Raw genomic sequence first — 15,933 nt, forward strand, 5'->3', positions numbered from 1 at the left:
AAACTGTTTAATGATTAATCCCTAATAGTTTAAATTTTGAAACCTTGAGTTGATCTCTAGTACTTCTGCAAATTATCTTAGATCTCTTCTTTAGACAATAACCTCCTCAGTTTACCCTCTCCATCTACTTCTTGCATTAATACCAGCCACCTCCAAATGTTTAGAGATCTGGATTCTAAAAAGCCACTTGGCGCTTGCTACAGGCATTCTCGTATGCTCTGCCAGGTGCTTCTCATGCTTTTTACCTTCATAACAATCATACAGGATAGCTTTTTATTACTACTTTAGATCTGCAAATTGCTATACAATTTGTGATGTGACTAGATTAAAAAAGATATAAATCATATGGTGGCTACTGTCAACAAGCTTATACGCTATCCTGAGACAATTTTAACAGTTGTGGAGATCTTATAGGGAAAATAAGCAAAAGAATTCAAAGTATATACCTGAGTAATTTTGGAAGACATAAATGAGATTTAACCTGACCCTGAAAAATAAAGAGAAGACAAAAATAACATGAGAAAAGGCATATTTAAGAGTTGATGGGGCAAAAGTTCTGAAAAAGACTGGGCAATGATCAATAAACTTTTATTGTAAGATTATATAATTGAGGCTTTGAATGAAAGGCCTTTGTAGACAAAAAAGATCTTTTATAGACTTATTTTCAAGAATTCTATTTGTCTCATCTAATTCAAAAGCGTAAAAACAGTAGTAGTAGTAAATACTCTAAGTTAAATTAGGAAAGTTCATTACTGAGACTGCTTACAAATGGGGACAGCCAAAGTAAGATTAGTTAAGAGAAAAAACATGGAAATTTATGTGATAATGATTTCTCCATAAATTACGCTGCTATCTCATCCTTCTATAAGTCCTTTATTTTTCTCAAGCCACTAATCAGGCATTCCTCAACCTTCGGTCCTAGGATGCTATTTAAACTCTACATATATCGTCTACTCTGGAGTAATCAATTTTAATTAGTCTAATATAGCTATAAATCTAAGGCTCTGCCACCAGAAAATTCACAGAACTTGAGTCTTGACCTAGTCAAATATTCCAGAGACTTGAGTTATCCAACCACAAGATGAGGCTATCGGTACCCAAATTATCTGTCTAGCAAAGATGTTATAATACATATTATGTATGTGAAAGCACTTGACTATCAATTTAAAAAATATTTTCAAGCAAAACTAAAAAAACATCTTCATTCTATGGAATTATCTCATCATTGTTTGTATAATAACCTCCTTGCCAGAAAACTTTTAAGTCAAAAATAATTGCTGAAGTTCATGGTCATACATGTTTACTGTAATTATTTTTAGTTGGACTGAATACTGCTGTACCCATTAACTTCTCTTTTCAAAGTGATTTTTAGGTGATTATAGTATCAACGAGTTCTAGATGCACCTAGTCATAGATAGACAGTAACACAGTACCACACTTTGGGTTGAACCCAGTGTTTTTTTATTTGCATAATAGCAATGCAAGTTAAGGAATACATAACCTAAAGAAAAGAGAAAAAGGAGGAGGAGAGGGAGCGGGAGTAGGAGGAGGAGGAGGAGATCTGGTAGTGCAAAAGCCAGTGGGACTATATTTTGGGGGAACACATTCCAAGTTGATATTGAAATTCATCTGGAAAAGTGAATGTAAAAAGATGACCAATAAAAATTTTAAATTAAGAATAATAATAGGAGAAATGAACTACCAGAAATTAAGACCTCCTATAAAGCTGGAGTATATTAACACGTGGATATAGCAAAAGAATAGCTTGATGAATTAGAATAGAACATCTGCAAATAGGCCAATTAACAGAAATATATTTTTATTTGTTACATAGGAATAATACTTGAGTATATGGAAAAATATATAGGGATATATATGTCAAATACACTTATAAATAGAAATTCAGCATATACAAAAAGCATATTTCAAAACAGTGGGAAAGGATGGGTTTATTCAATATTGTATTGGGAATATTTGCTAGTCATTTGAGGAAAAAGCTCTATCATATGTCTATAGTATATCATACATAAATTTATTAAGGATATGAACATAAAGAAAAGTATAATCTTCAGGTAAGAAAGACTGACGAATATTACATAATTTTAAATTTTTTTCTTGATTACACAGACACCACAAGTGAACACAAACTATGTGCGGAAATATGGATATAACTATGCAAATCTTCACTTCTTTAAAACGACTTTTTCTCTTCTCTTTCTCCTTGATTCAAACTGGCCTTAAGCTCACTTGCTTCTTTTCTTTCCTTATCTTTCTGCATACTGCACAACCACTTCCTCAATCATAAGCCCTTAGGTCAGCATCAGTCTTAGGTCTACTGACCACAGAAATAGTGTTTTGGTCATACAAAAGATAACACCTTGCAGTTCCACACCATGAATGCAGAAGGACCCTACCAGCATCTCCTTGAAACCAAACAGGAGGACCCCATGACTGACACCAGGACCCAATGCGATGGCCAACTGCCTCCAACCCTAGCCCTGACCAATCAATGGAGCCCACGACCCCAACTCCCTCAGCTACTGAGTTTTCCCCTATATAACCCATCCCCCAGAGACCATGGAGGAACTAGATCTTTGAGCACTAGCTCATCTGTGTCCCCAAGCTTGGAACCACTTTCTGAAATAAACCTCTACTTTCTTTGTCTGTGTCTTTGTTGGCTTTGACACATGCAGGCAAAACGAGCTCCTTGAGTTCAGCAACATACACAAGGGGTTAATATATATATAAAGAACTCCTACAAGCCATTAAGAAAAAAAAAATTTAAAGAAGTGATAACAAATAGACAAAGTCAAAATACACAACTCAAAGAAAGGTGTGGCAGAAAAAAGGGAAGATAGAAATGGGAGAGGGGGGAGGGAAAAGAGGAGGCAGTGAAAAGGGGGAGTGAGAGGAAGAGTGGAAGAGGAACAAGTGAAAGTACTTCTAGATTTTTTATTAGCATCTAGTGCTTCCAAGGGAAGCGGGGAGAGGAGCGAGATCTGACACTGCTGGTTAGAATACAGCCAGGTACACCTTGGGCAGGGAGAAATTTGATAAAATCGAAAATTTTCTATGTACACTATATTTTTGGAAATGTGTTCTACAGAAATATTAATACTACTACACCACAATATATGATCAAGATTGTTTACCATGGTGCTGTCTGTAATGGCAAAAAAGAATTGTAAATGTACATCAGTAAGGGAAGGGTTCAACAAATTATAATGTATCCAGACAATGAAACAGTTTGCTTCAGACATAAAAGTAGTAAACCTACATGCATGAAAGGAAAAACATGACACACTAAGTGTAAAAAGCAATTGCAATATTACATAGCAAAGGCGCTATATCACTACTATTGGTATTAAAAAGTCTACAAGAATATAAGTGAACTTTTAAAACTGAATACTTCTAGAGTGATATCAGGAAAGAGAGCAAGTGACTTTAACTTCAAAACATATACTTCTATGCTATAATAACTATATATTTTGATAATTAAAAATGTTTACATAACACATACATATTAAAACATTTCAAAACACTAAAAACTTCTATATTATTCTTGAGACTCTTGATTTTTGTTAAAGTAAAAAGCTACTTAGCAATAACACTTAGAAATAGTGTACCACAATAAAACTACATCAATGATCCTGACTACAACAAATTACTGAAAATATCCACTGGAAAGTTCATGTTTTGAAACAAAGATACAAAGTTCATCCAATCATTCATTCAAGGACAACTTTATATTCAGAGTGCTCTAAAAAGTGTGAAAGTAATGCTCTAAACAGTTTTGTCTATATACAATGGAATATTACTCAGGAATAAGAAAAGATTAAATACTGCCATTTGCAATAACATGGATAGATCTTGAGATAATCATGCTAAGCAAAATAAGTCAGACAGAAAAAGTTGAAAACCAAATGATTTCATTCACATATGGGATACAAAACTGAAAGCAACAAACAAACATGACAAACGGAGACTCAGGGATATAGACTGTGGATTAGTGGTTGCCAGAGGGAATGGGAGAGGAGGGAGGTAGACAGAGAAAAAAAGGGTCAAATATTTGGTGACAGCAAAACAAACGACATACTGTTGAACTGTACACTTGAAACTTATTTGATTTTACTAATCAGTGTCATCCCTATAATTTAAAAAAAAAAAAAGGTTTTGTCTTTCATGTTAACTAAACCCCTTCTTTAGGCTGGGAGGCTCTCTGACAGCAGCCATTGCATCTTGAGATTTCTCCATTTCCACATACATTGTACATAATTTATACATGTTTCCTGAATGCTAAAGTGAACAAACAAAATCATTTCCTGATAATGCTTTCAATACTGATAAAAAATTCCTCAGGAAGGGAAGGTGAAAACTAAAAGGGAATTACGTGACTTCTTTGAATATGTATTTTCCTACTAGATTAAAAAACAAGGTAAAATCTATCTTGGTCTCCTTGGACTCTCTAAAACAGGATTTCTCAGCTTTGGTACTACTGACATTTTGGGCAGGATATTTCTATGGTGTGGGTGGCTGTCCTCTGTACTGCAAGATGGTCAGCAGCATCCCAAAATGTCTCTGGACATAGCCAAATGTAGGGCAAAGACACCTCTAGTTGAGAGCTACTGCTCTAAAGAGTTATTATCAAAAGAATACACATTACGTACTCTACATACAATCACCTCAAGTAACACACATCATCTCTCTTAAACTTCTCCTCTGGCTCATAAAACAAGTAATTTTTAAGCCTTTTCCCATCCAGCCAAACTTGAAACCTCAAAGTCATTGGTCTCTGATTCCCTTTTCTCTCAAAACCTCTAGATCCAATTAATACTAATTCTATTAACTTTTCCCTCATAAATATTTCTCAAATTTGTCCTTTCCTTTCCCACCGACTTAGGCCAGGCCCTTGGGATCTCGTTTGTGGTGTTAGAAATGGTGTCTCTCTTTCTGTCTCTTGCTTATTAAAACCATGTCCTACCACTATCACTAGGTTTTTCATCACCTCACTCACCTGCTAAAATATATTTAGTGGCCCTGTACCCCACCCCCCAAAAAAATTAATTTTTTAAATAGTCCTTTAAAACTTGACCCTAATTTACTTTTCAAGACTCATCTCTTCCTTGCTACTGCCATGAGCAGACTGTAATTCTCTGGCATAAACACTCTTGTTTTCTCACATCCATAGCCATGGCTCACACTATTTCTATGTTCATGCAAATGCCATTATGTTCATGAAAATTATTAATACAAGGAAACCAAGGCTTCTCGATAATGCATAAAACACGGAGGCCACTTCAGCACTGTATGGTCAAAGATGCTTGGATTCATACCACAAAGAGTTACCGGGCATCTACAAGATAAAAACACTGAATAAAGCACAAGCAAATTTATCTGCATAGTTGTATGCTCCCACAAGAGAGTCCCAATAACCACCCCATGCCAAAATCCCTCGATTCACCAGTCACTTACAGCAAGACACAGACTCTGCCGCCAGGTACCCTGAGTAAATTCGGGTTCTGCTACTTACTAGTTATGACCTCAAAGTCCTCATTTAACTTCTGTGCCTAGTTTCTTCATCTGTAAAATGGTAACAACAGTATCTATCTAATAGCGATATTAGAATAATTAAATAAGACATGTAAAATGCTTATGACAATGTGTGGTAATATATTAAGTATTCAATGCTTCACACCACTAACAGAAAGCAACATAGTCTGTGGGTCTCTGATAGCATCAAAATATCAACTTCCTTTTCCTCATTTGGCACCAGGAAATTCAGACACAAATTGCTCTCTGGCAATCCAATTAATTCATGATAAGGAGGGAAACGTCAACCGTGTGACACTGTGCTAGCTACTGGGACAAACAGATCAAAAAATAAGATGTGATTCCCATCCTCAAGAAACTAAGTGTACCAGAGATACCATACAAGCTTATTAGTACAATGTAAACTGCAGGCTCGGAGAGTGCACAGTAAAGATACTAAGACACCCACACTGAAAAAATTAGACTAGATTTTCTTCAAAAGACTCCTAATGAATTTTTGAGGAAAAAATAAGGAAAAGGGGATCAGGGTATGACTTATCTACTGACAACGCATACCACTCACTGCCAGTAGATCGCCATGGCTGGGAAATAGGGAAAGAGATTAAGCGGTGAGACGTAAGGACAGAAAATCAGGCAACTCATTTCAAGCCATGTATAACGTACATTTAGGCGCTTCACTTGATTTTGAACAATAAAAGCTACTAAAAGATTTTAAGCATTGGAGTATCATACTGTGCTTTTAAAACTTATTCTGACCATAATATGGAAAATAGAGGCAAGATTGAAAGGAGAGCAGCTAGTAAATTGTTATACTGATGTGTGTAAAAAATGCTATGGACTGACCTAAGGTAAGAATAATGAGGAAAGGGATATCTAAAAGATATTACGAGGTAAAATCAGGAACAATTGAAGCCCTAAGATATGAAGTGAGGTGAGAGAAAGAGCAGTTCCCAGATTTCCTACAAGAAAGTGAATGGTAATATCATCACCAAATGGAGAATATATTCAAGAGAACAAAGAGAAGTCTGCTGGTCAGGATCTTACTCCGCTTGGGTCATCTCATCAAGTGCAAAATTACAGCAGTCCACAGAGGAACTGTTTCCTACTAAATAAATGGGGATTGCCACCAAAGACTATTTTTTAAACAACACCTAGATACTATCTCAGGTCTTTACATTTTCGAGTTAAATTATAATGTGTTCTTGGCACTGGGGACACAAGGATGAGTAATAGTCTCTGTTTTCAGGTAACTTTCATTCTAGATGTGATGGACATGTAGATAGATAAGACTGAAAGAAAAGACAGACGAGGATAGTCAGAGAACTTTGGCAAGACATCACAAGTGCTATGACTGAAGCTGAGCAAGTACCAGAGCATAGGAAATGAGTAAGAGGAAACAGGCAGGAGAGACAATACATTAATAAGTAATAGAGATAAATTACATGTTAGGGAGACAAAAAAAAAACAGCGACTAAATCCCAAGTAATCTCAATTAGATGTGAATGTAGAACACACTGGGTCTGAGAGTCTTTCTAGACAAATAGAAATTGGAAAAAGATAAAAGAAAAAAGAAAAAAATAGAAATTGGATAGAAACCTGGATAATCAAGTTTGGAAAGCAAGAGAAATGACAGGACCACTAAAACACATAAAGCAACATAAGATCTAGGAATGGATGAGACGGCTCACAGAAAATGAAGGGTGAGAAAACACCCAAAGGAAGGAAGGAATTCTGATTAATAAAGAGGAGGGCAGAAAGTAAGTATCCACATCTGCATACAATCATGCAACTTTGTGGGCCATAATTTTAGAGGTCATTTGGTTCAGCCTATCATTTTACAGATGAAAATTTAAGTAAATTTCTAAATATCACACACCTAATTAATGGAAATATTGCTCTTGTTTTCTCCAGGCCACTTCCAGGCATTCTCCCCGTTGCTCCTCCTCAGGAACTAGTGGAAGACGTTTTCCCAAAATGGCTGACCCGGGCTTATTTTGTAGTTAAATGTATATAAAAACTGCTTGATCAAGCACCTCTTGAAAAGGTTAATGCTTTGTCCAGATCATGATTTTGTGACTTCAGTGAGGCTAATAATCATTATTATCTACTCAGATACTTCTGATAACAGTTAATAATAAAATCAATTAATTCTGATTTGGTTTAGTATTTGCATTTCAAAATCTTTTAAGAATGCCTATAGTTACAGCTAGCAGTTAATTGTTTAATAAAGTTAATTGCTAATATATTTTAAATTCCAATGAGAAACTAGGCTAGGCTAGCCTTCCTATAATAACATACACCTGGCTATTATCTTTTAACCTTTTGCTTACATTTATTTTACATGTGAAAAGGGATATTTAAGATCTAAACTATGCATCTAGCATAATTCTATCAATTTTAAGTCACATATAATTCCAAATTCCTGAAAAACTCCAGATCAAAATGATATAACTTTATTGTACATGTGGTATTGTTTCTGTGAGTACTGCAAAATATCAATATTAAAGTATAGCCTTACCTCTCCAACTAACCTAAGAGCAACAGAGGGGAACTTTTGAATATATTTCACAACATCTAGTCCAGTGCCTGGTACAAACTAGGAACTCAAATATTTAATAATATTATGTAATTTTGCATATGGAAAAAGTAATATCTAAGCCAGTAATTCTCAGCTTGGAAGAAGTTGGATCAAAAGAACAAAGATATCCTTGCCACATCCTCCTTTGAAAATCATTGTCACTGGTAGATACTGATGCTGAGAAGAAAATGTTAAATCTCTCAGTTGTTCTGAGACAGAAAAAATAAGAATGACTTACCTGGTATAAAACTAATTTTACAAATAAAAAAATGAGAATTTACGTAAGTTAAATAACTTGCCTGACCCAGTTTAATATTCTTGTAAATTATACCTACCGCTTTCTGACTGGTTTCAGGTTCATAACTAAAACAATGTTTAGACTTGTCTCAAATCAGGAAACTAGTTCAGATGACCTTTTAAGGTTCTTGCCCTCTTTTTAAAAATAACTACTTAGCCTATTCATTGACAATCTCTCCCCCCCAAACATATGTATCATTAATCTCTAAATGACATCAACTATGTAATTTTTAAATATTTAATATGATCACCCACATCAAATAGGGTACTAGTTAATGAAAACTGCAGAGGAAATAATATTCTTAAATCCAACCAAAAACAACCGAGGTTTGTTTGTTTCATATAAAATCCATGAGAAATATTTCAAGGTCATTTTTTTTTAAGTATGCTTTTTTTTTTTAACCTGATGGCATTAAGTAATTTCAAATATGAACAGTACCTATAAAGATGTGAAAATACTAGTACAGAATACCTTGTTTTTGTTTTAAATTAAAAATGGCTTCTATATTTTCTTTGATTAATCAAAGTTTTAAAATCATTCTCTAAATCAAAATGGGATCTAAAAATTTGTTCCACACTTAAAAATGTGAGTGCAGATAGAGACAGACATATATATATAAAATGAAAAGGGAAAATAGAGGATACAAAATTGTATGTATAAAAGCCTTAAACATAAAGAATAAAAATGCATATGAACAAAATAAAGAAAATACGGCAAAACAGACGACTGGGTAGGAAAATTATAAGTAACTTTTTCCCCTTTTTCTACATTAAGACTATACTACTTTGACAATGAGGAAAATATGTTAATAGGTGATTTGAAATATTTCAAAAAGAGGAAAAAATTTTTTATTTACATGGTTAAGATATAAACATTCAAAACAAATTCGCAATAGCCTTTTAATATAGCACAAATTTAAAATTTAAAATCTGAATCTGATCAAAACACTGAGTTGAAAAAGCATTTAAGGTTAGGGAACTTTCCAGAACGCTGGGTGAGAGGCGGAGAAGCAGTGGCTGCCCGAGCTACACACAGAAACACACTCCTTCCCGCTCTCCCACACCGGCTTCAGCCTGCTCACTGGCTGTTAAAAATGGTGAAAGAAACCACTTACCATGATGTTTTGAGGGTCAAACCCAATACTACCCAGGAAAAAACTGAAAAAAGCTTACAGGAAATCGGCCTTGAAATACCACCGTGATCAAGAATCCAAATACAGGAGAGAAGTTTTGATACATTTCTCAATTTCATGAAGTGCCTGCTCTCTGATGTAAAGGAAATTAATTATACGACAGAGAACAGGCAATTAAAGAAGGTGGAGTAGGTGGCGGTATGGACTTCCCCATGGACATCTTTGATATGTTTTTAGGAGAAAGAGGAAGAATGTAGAGAGAAAAGAGAGGTAAAAATGTTGTGCATCAACTCTCAGTAACCTTAGATTTATATAATGGTGCAAGAAGAAAACTAGCTCTGCAAAAGAATGTGATTTGTGACAAATGTGAAGGCCGAGGTGGTAAGGAAGGAGCAGTACAGTGCTGTCCCAATTGCTAAAGTATGGGATGCAAGTAAGAATTCATCAGATAGAATCTGGAATGGTTCAGCAAATTCAGTCTGTGTACATGGAATACCAGGGCCATGGGGAACGAACGGATCAGTCTTAAAGACAGATGAAAAGGCTGCAACAAAAAGAAGATAGTGAGAGAGGATTCTACAAGTTCATGTTGACAAAGGCATGAAAGATGGCCAGAAGACAAATTCCATGGTGAAGGAGACCAAGAACCAAGACTGGAGCAGGAGGAATTATCATTGTTTTAGATCAGGAGGACCATGCTGTTTTTACTCGAGAATACCTTTTCATGTGTATGGACATACAGCTGGCTGAAGCATTATGTGGCTTCCAAAAGCCACTAGCTACTCTTGAAAACTGAAGGACAGTCATCACCTCTCATCTAGGTCAGATTGTTAAGCATGGAGGTATCAAGTGTGTGCTAAATGAAAGCATGACAATTTATCGTAGACCATATGAAAAGGGTTGCCCAATCGTCGAATTTAAGGTAAACTTTCCTGAGAATGGTTTTCTCTCTCCTGATAAACTCTCTTTTCTTGAAAAACTCTTACCTGAAAAGAAGTAGAAGAGACTGATGAAATGGACCAGGTAGAACTGGTAGACTTGATCCATATCAAGAAATATGGAGAAGTACATGATGATGATGAACATCATTCTAGGGGTGCTAGTGTTCAGTGTCAGACCTCTTATTGGGACCAGTAAATAACACTCACTGCTGGCATTATTTATATGCAGTAGTGTATGAGTGAAGGACTGTAATCATCATATGCTCACTATTGGTATCGTTTTTGTTTTATATTCAACTATAGTAGTGTTTTAAAAGTTAAATGAAGAATAAAGTAGAATATAAAAGCTCAAAAAAATTAAGGTTATTTAGAAAAAGAAAAAAACTAGTTTTCCAGATAAGTACACATTTTGCCCTCAATCTTATCATTCCTATAAATGGTTCAATATGCTAAGTACATATAGGCACATGAACAGAAAACTAACATTCTCCAAATTTCAAAGAAATCATTGTTATATTTTCAGTGAAAAATGACTTCAAATATGAAATCATTTCACTGAATCTGACTACATATTTAAATTCTAGTTACCAGATTCAGAATGTACACCAACTAGGCTACAGAGAATAAACCACTTCCTACAATACTACAGCTGCGTTTACTGTGATTTATTTATTTGGTATTATTTTTTTCACTTTAAAACATCCTTTACTGTATAACTTGCCTCATCAAATCCACCATGCAGTATCTACCTCCTATCACACAGAAAAAACTTTTTAACTCAAAAGATGCATTGGGATCAGACTTCAATTTCTGATCGCTGGGCCAGTAATTTTTAAAAATTAAAAAACTTTAGATGAATAGATTTCAATATGTATTATTAGATTAGAGTATATACTTTGAGGAAGCATGAACAATATTTATTATCTAGTATATACAATACACTTAAACTGTGATATTATGAACATTTATAGCAATAAGAATACTTGCTACTTCAAATGTTAATGAATGAAGACAATACTGTATTAATAATTTTCCTTAAAAAAAAGAGGTCATCTATAGTTTATTTGTAAATATTTACTGCTGAGATAAAAAAAAAAAATTAGGAAGCCAGTCTACAAGTAAACAAAGCTTTTTCTATTTTACAGAATGAAACTATATATCAAAACCCTTCAAAAAAATACTAAACAAATACATTATTGTCCCTCACCATTCTTTCCTGGCCTTCTGTTTGACTTACTATAAGCTCTCCCTGAGAGATCTCATCTATAGCCCATTATTGGAATTATCTACCCTTCAGCATGCTAAGAATTAACAAATCATGTTAATTCTTCATGTCTTAAATTTAGGCATGATGTTATTGGATAAGGGTAGGTCATCATAAAACCTGAGGTAGATATTATTGCCATTTTAAAGAAGAAATCAAGTCTCAGAGGAATCAAGCAACTATACCAAGGTCACACAGATAGTAAATGACAGAGACAGGTTGCAAGACAATACTGATCTAAATTGAGAACCACCATCCCCTCCTACTATGCAACACACTATCTGTCACAGCATACAAGCAGATGCATTTTTAAAGTTCAAATGAAAATCCAGAAAAAAATGAAGTCTGATACTTTTCTCTACACTCTACACAAAAAAATAAATTTTAGAGAAATTAAGTCTTACATGTAAAAAAGTACATATAATAATTATCTTAAAAGAAAATTTAGAATATGTATACGCTAGAGGTTGAGGTTTGCTTTTTTTTAATCCAAGCCTGAAACCTGGTTGTTATAAAAGACAGAAAGAGTGACTAAATTTTTCTACAGCAACCGATCTAAATAAAAAAAAAATAAATTAAAAAGACGGGGAAATTATCTGCAATACATACAACTAATGAAAGGTTAATATCTATAATGTACACAGACTACAAGTCAACAAGATAATCCAATTTAAAAAAAATAAGTAAGGATATAATTCACAATTCACAGAACAAGTTCAAATGGCATATGAATATATGAAAAAATACCCAACTTCATTAATGGTTATGGAAATACAAATCAGAGTAGCAATGAGACATTAACTTATCAGACTGTCCAAAGTCAAGAAATGCAGTGACACCTACAGCCGTAAGAGGGATGAACCATACTTTCATAAGGCAATGGCCATATCTATTGAAAGCAAATATAACTTTCAACCCAGCAATCCCACTAAAGGAGAGCTCATAGAATCAAAAGCCCTAGTTTCTAAGGATATGTACACAAATGTCCTATACATAGCACTACTCATAGAAGCAAAAAGGAAATAAATGTTCTTTAATATGGGAAATCTTGAATAAACAATAGTACAGCCAAATCATGACATATTATAAAATCACCAAAATTAGTAAGTTAGAACACTACTCAAGTTGACATAGTATTAAAAATAAAGGGAAATATCTTTTTAAATATATAAATATATAAATAAATAAGTGTGTGTGTGTGTGTATATATATATATATATATATATATATATATATATATAACCCTATATGTATGTGTCTATTTTTATATATATTTTGTGGGGAAAAAATAGAAAAAGGGAAGAAATCTGTAACAGGCTGTTAAAAATGGCTAAGTGCAGACAAAGAAGATAGGTAATTCCCCAAGGGGGATTACTTTTTCTAAAAACATCATGAATCATTTTTTTTAAGCCCAAAAGAGTCAGTCATTTAAGTAATTCAATTCACTAAATTTTAATATAATCACTTGTTAATAGCACTTGTTCCTTGGGTGGTAATAAAGTATTTCTTTGAATTAAGTTCAATTATCACTTGTACATTTTCTGTGTGCCAGATACTGTGCTAACTGTATCACATGGGTTATTTTCCTTTTCATAGAAACTCCTAAGTATTACTTGCTCATGAGTAAATGGTATTTTAGATACTGCCAACCTGTAACAGCATGCATAATTCACCAAGGATAAAAAATATAAGAACAACTACAATTAAATATAAGAGTAATAGTACAATCTTTCTGAAGGGTAACTTCACTATACTAAAGCCTTAAAAATGCCCATACCTTTTTACCCAGCATTATTACTCTAGAAGTATCTTTTATAAAATAATTGAAAAAATGCACAATGTACAAAAATGTCTACTGAAGTTTTTTGTAACAATAAATTGAAAAACTTAAGTTCCTATATTAGGTGTTTGGTTAAATGAAACAAAAGAATACAATACTATGAAACCTAAATCTGTTGGCATACAAAGAAAGGTCTATAGGAGTTGCTAGGAACTAGGGAAGGGGAAAATGGAGAGTTGTTGAATGAGTTTAGAGTTTCAGTTTTGCAACATGAAAAGGTCTGGAGATTACATAACAATGTAAATATACTTTACTAAACTATGCTCAAAAATAGTTAACATGGTATATTTTATGTTATGCATATTTATCGCAATTAAAAATAAAATTTAACAGTTAAAAAATGTTTTAAGTAGGTCTACAGCACATTATTAAGTTAAAATGAGTTTAAAAAGTTAAGTGTGGCCCCATTTTTTAAGAAAGGAACTAATATCTCCTATATGTAGAAACACATATAAAATGTATTCAAGAGGGAGCTTTGGTATAAGGTGCACCTTATCCTAAATGTCCTAACATTTACCAGTTTTGTAGCCTTGGGCAAGATGTTTAGTCAATTTTGAGCTTCAGAGCCTCTAGTTGTAAATCTAAGATAAAAATAATTCTTACTCTAAATGATTATTGTGAATATTAAATGACAGCAGATATAAAAGTTTTAGTACAACATTTGGTGTGCAGTTAAGTATTAATAATGTCTACTATTATTGTTAAAATATATCGAAATGCTAATACTTCTAAATTCTAAGTAATGAAATTAGTGATGTGTTCTTTCTTCCACTCGCTCAACTGAATTCTTTCTGTAGTTTCATTCAATAAACATAAACTCAATAAATATAAAAATATTTAAGTATGGGCTTAAAAAATGGCACCAAGCTAGCAACTATTAAAAAAATTATTTGGGATTTTTAAATCAAATAGAACTGTTGTTTAAATAAGAAATCAAATAACACAAAGTGATTTAAAATTAAACTAGAAAATGACTTCACATTTTAGGACTGTTAATTCACAAGAATTTAGAACCTGATACCAATTCTCTACATGTAAAAGTCGAAGTCTCTCAGTTAATACTACCAGAAAAAAAATCTGAAAGTAATTTTTAACTACCTCACTAATAATAAAGCTGGTTTCCCTAACAATCCAGCTTTAAGATACTTACCAACAAAAACCAAACCACTAAAATTATTACAACACAAAATTTTGTTGTAATTACTATGTAACAATAAAAATGATGTTGGAGTTCCAAGGAATTAAGTTTAAGTTACAATTTGCCTCTTTAATAAGGCAAATTGTTGATATGAGCCTGTTTCTTCCACCTACTTCACAGATTCTCATGACCAAATAAAACAGAAACAAAGCCTGACACATAGTTTACATTTCAATATATTAATTCAGTTCCCTATTTGCCCTTGAGAGGTAGCAACTCCCAGAACAGAATACTTTACACACAGCCAATAAAAAGGAACAGGTAACACATTCAGAGAGAAAACACCTGGCTATGGTTGGTGCTTCTCTTAAATCCACTTACCCTCTGAAGGACTACTACAAAGCTCTAGGGAAAAGTCTGTGACTTAAATCTATGTCTTCCATGGCTAACACATTTTTTTGATCAAAAGTGAACATGTAATAAATGCTGATTAAACTCAATTTTGCCTTTTCCCTCTATTCTGTCCCTTGCTAAAACACTTAGCAATGCTTAGCACATATACCAAACATTCAAAAAATATTAAAAAGATGTATAACTAACTGCCTTTGAATGAAACAATAATATACATAATCCGATATACATTATGTATGTATATGTAAATATATATAATATGATTGTAATTTCTATGGTTAAAAAAAGGTAATTAAAAGAAAACTGTGTTTAACATTAACACAATTCTCTTATGGTACTGGCTACTCACGAAGAAGGTAAGTTGTTTTGAGAGTCTACAGCAAATTATTTTTAAATTAAGCAATTACTGTTTCAGTTTTTCCAGTGTAGGTGTATATACAAAGAGAATCTTAAGACATATATGAGAACATTCTGAACTACAGTTTTTTCACTCAAATAAACCACTTCCTTTCAAAAGCCCACATAATTTTAAAGCAGAAAACCAACTGATTTAAAACTTTTCTGTACGAGCATAAAATTCTTTTAACTGCTTAAATTTATCTAAGAAAAATAAATTTAAAAAGGGACATCAAAAAAACTGCAGTCTGATGTTTATTTTAAACTCTACAAAAAGGATTCATTTAGTAAAATGCAATATGTAAGTACATTACTGAAAAGTTCATTTAGATTTAGAAATATCCATAACATCTCATATTAATAATTTTTCTTTGTAATACAGACT

At 33.3% G+C, this 15,933-nt stretch overlaps 1 protein-coding gene and 1 pseudogene across 5 annotated transcripts in view; one reads left to right on the forward strand and one right to left on the reverse strand.

Moving 5' to 3' along the window:
* The window catches only part of HBS1L (HBS1 like translational GTPase), a 78,900-nt gene that overhangs the window by 35,170 nt on the left and 27,797 nt on the right, over positions 1-15,933 (reverse strand). Inside the window, exon 1 of one of the 5 annotated variants that reach the window (XM_036221948.1) lies at positions 447-466. The exons of the other annotated variants lie outside the window; for them this stretch is intronic. The gene's annotated coding sequence lies outside the window, so the exon portion shown is untranslated. Of the gene's footprint in view, positions 1-446; positions 467-15,933 lie in introns of those variants that run through there. 5 annotated transcript variants of the gene reach the window in all.
* On the forward strand, positions 9,520-10,827 carry LOC107516177 (annotated as a pseudogene).

The sequence above is a fragment of the Rousettus aegyptiacus genome, unplaced genomic scaffold (genome assembly GCF_014176215.1).
Source record: "Rousettus aegyptiacus isolate mRouAeg1 unplaced genomic scaffold, mRouAeg1.p scaffold_m13_p_1, whole genome shotgun sequence".
NCBI classification, from domain to species: Eukaryota; Metazoa; Chordata; class Mammalia; order Chiroptera; family Pteropodidae; genus Rousettus; species Rousettus aegyptiacus.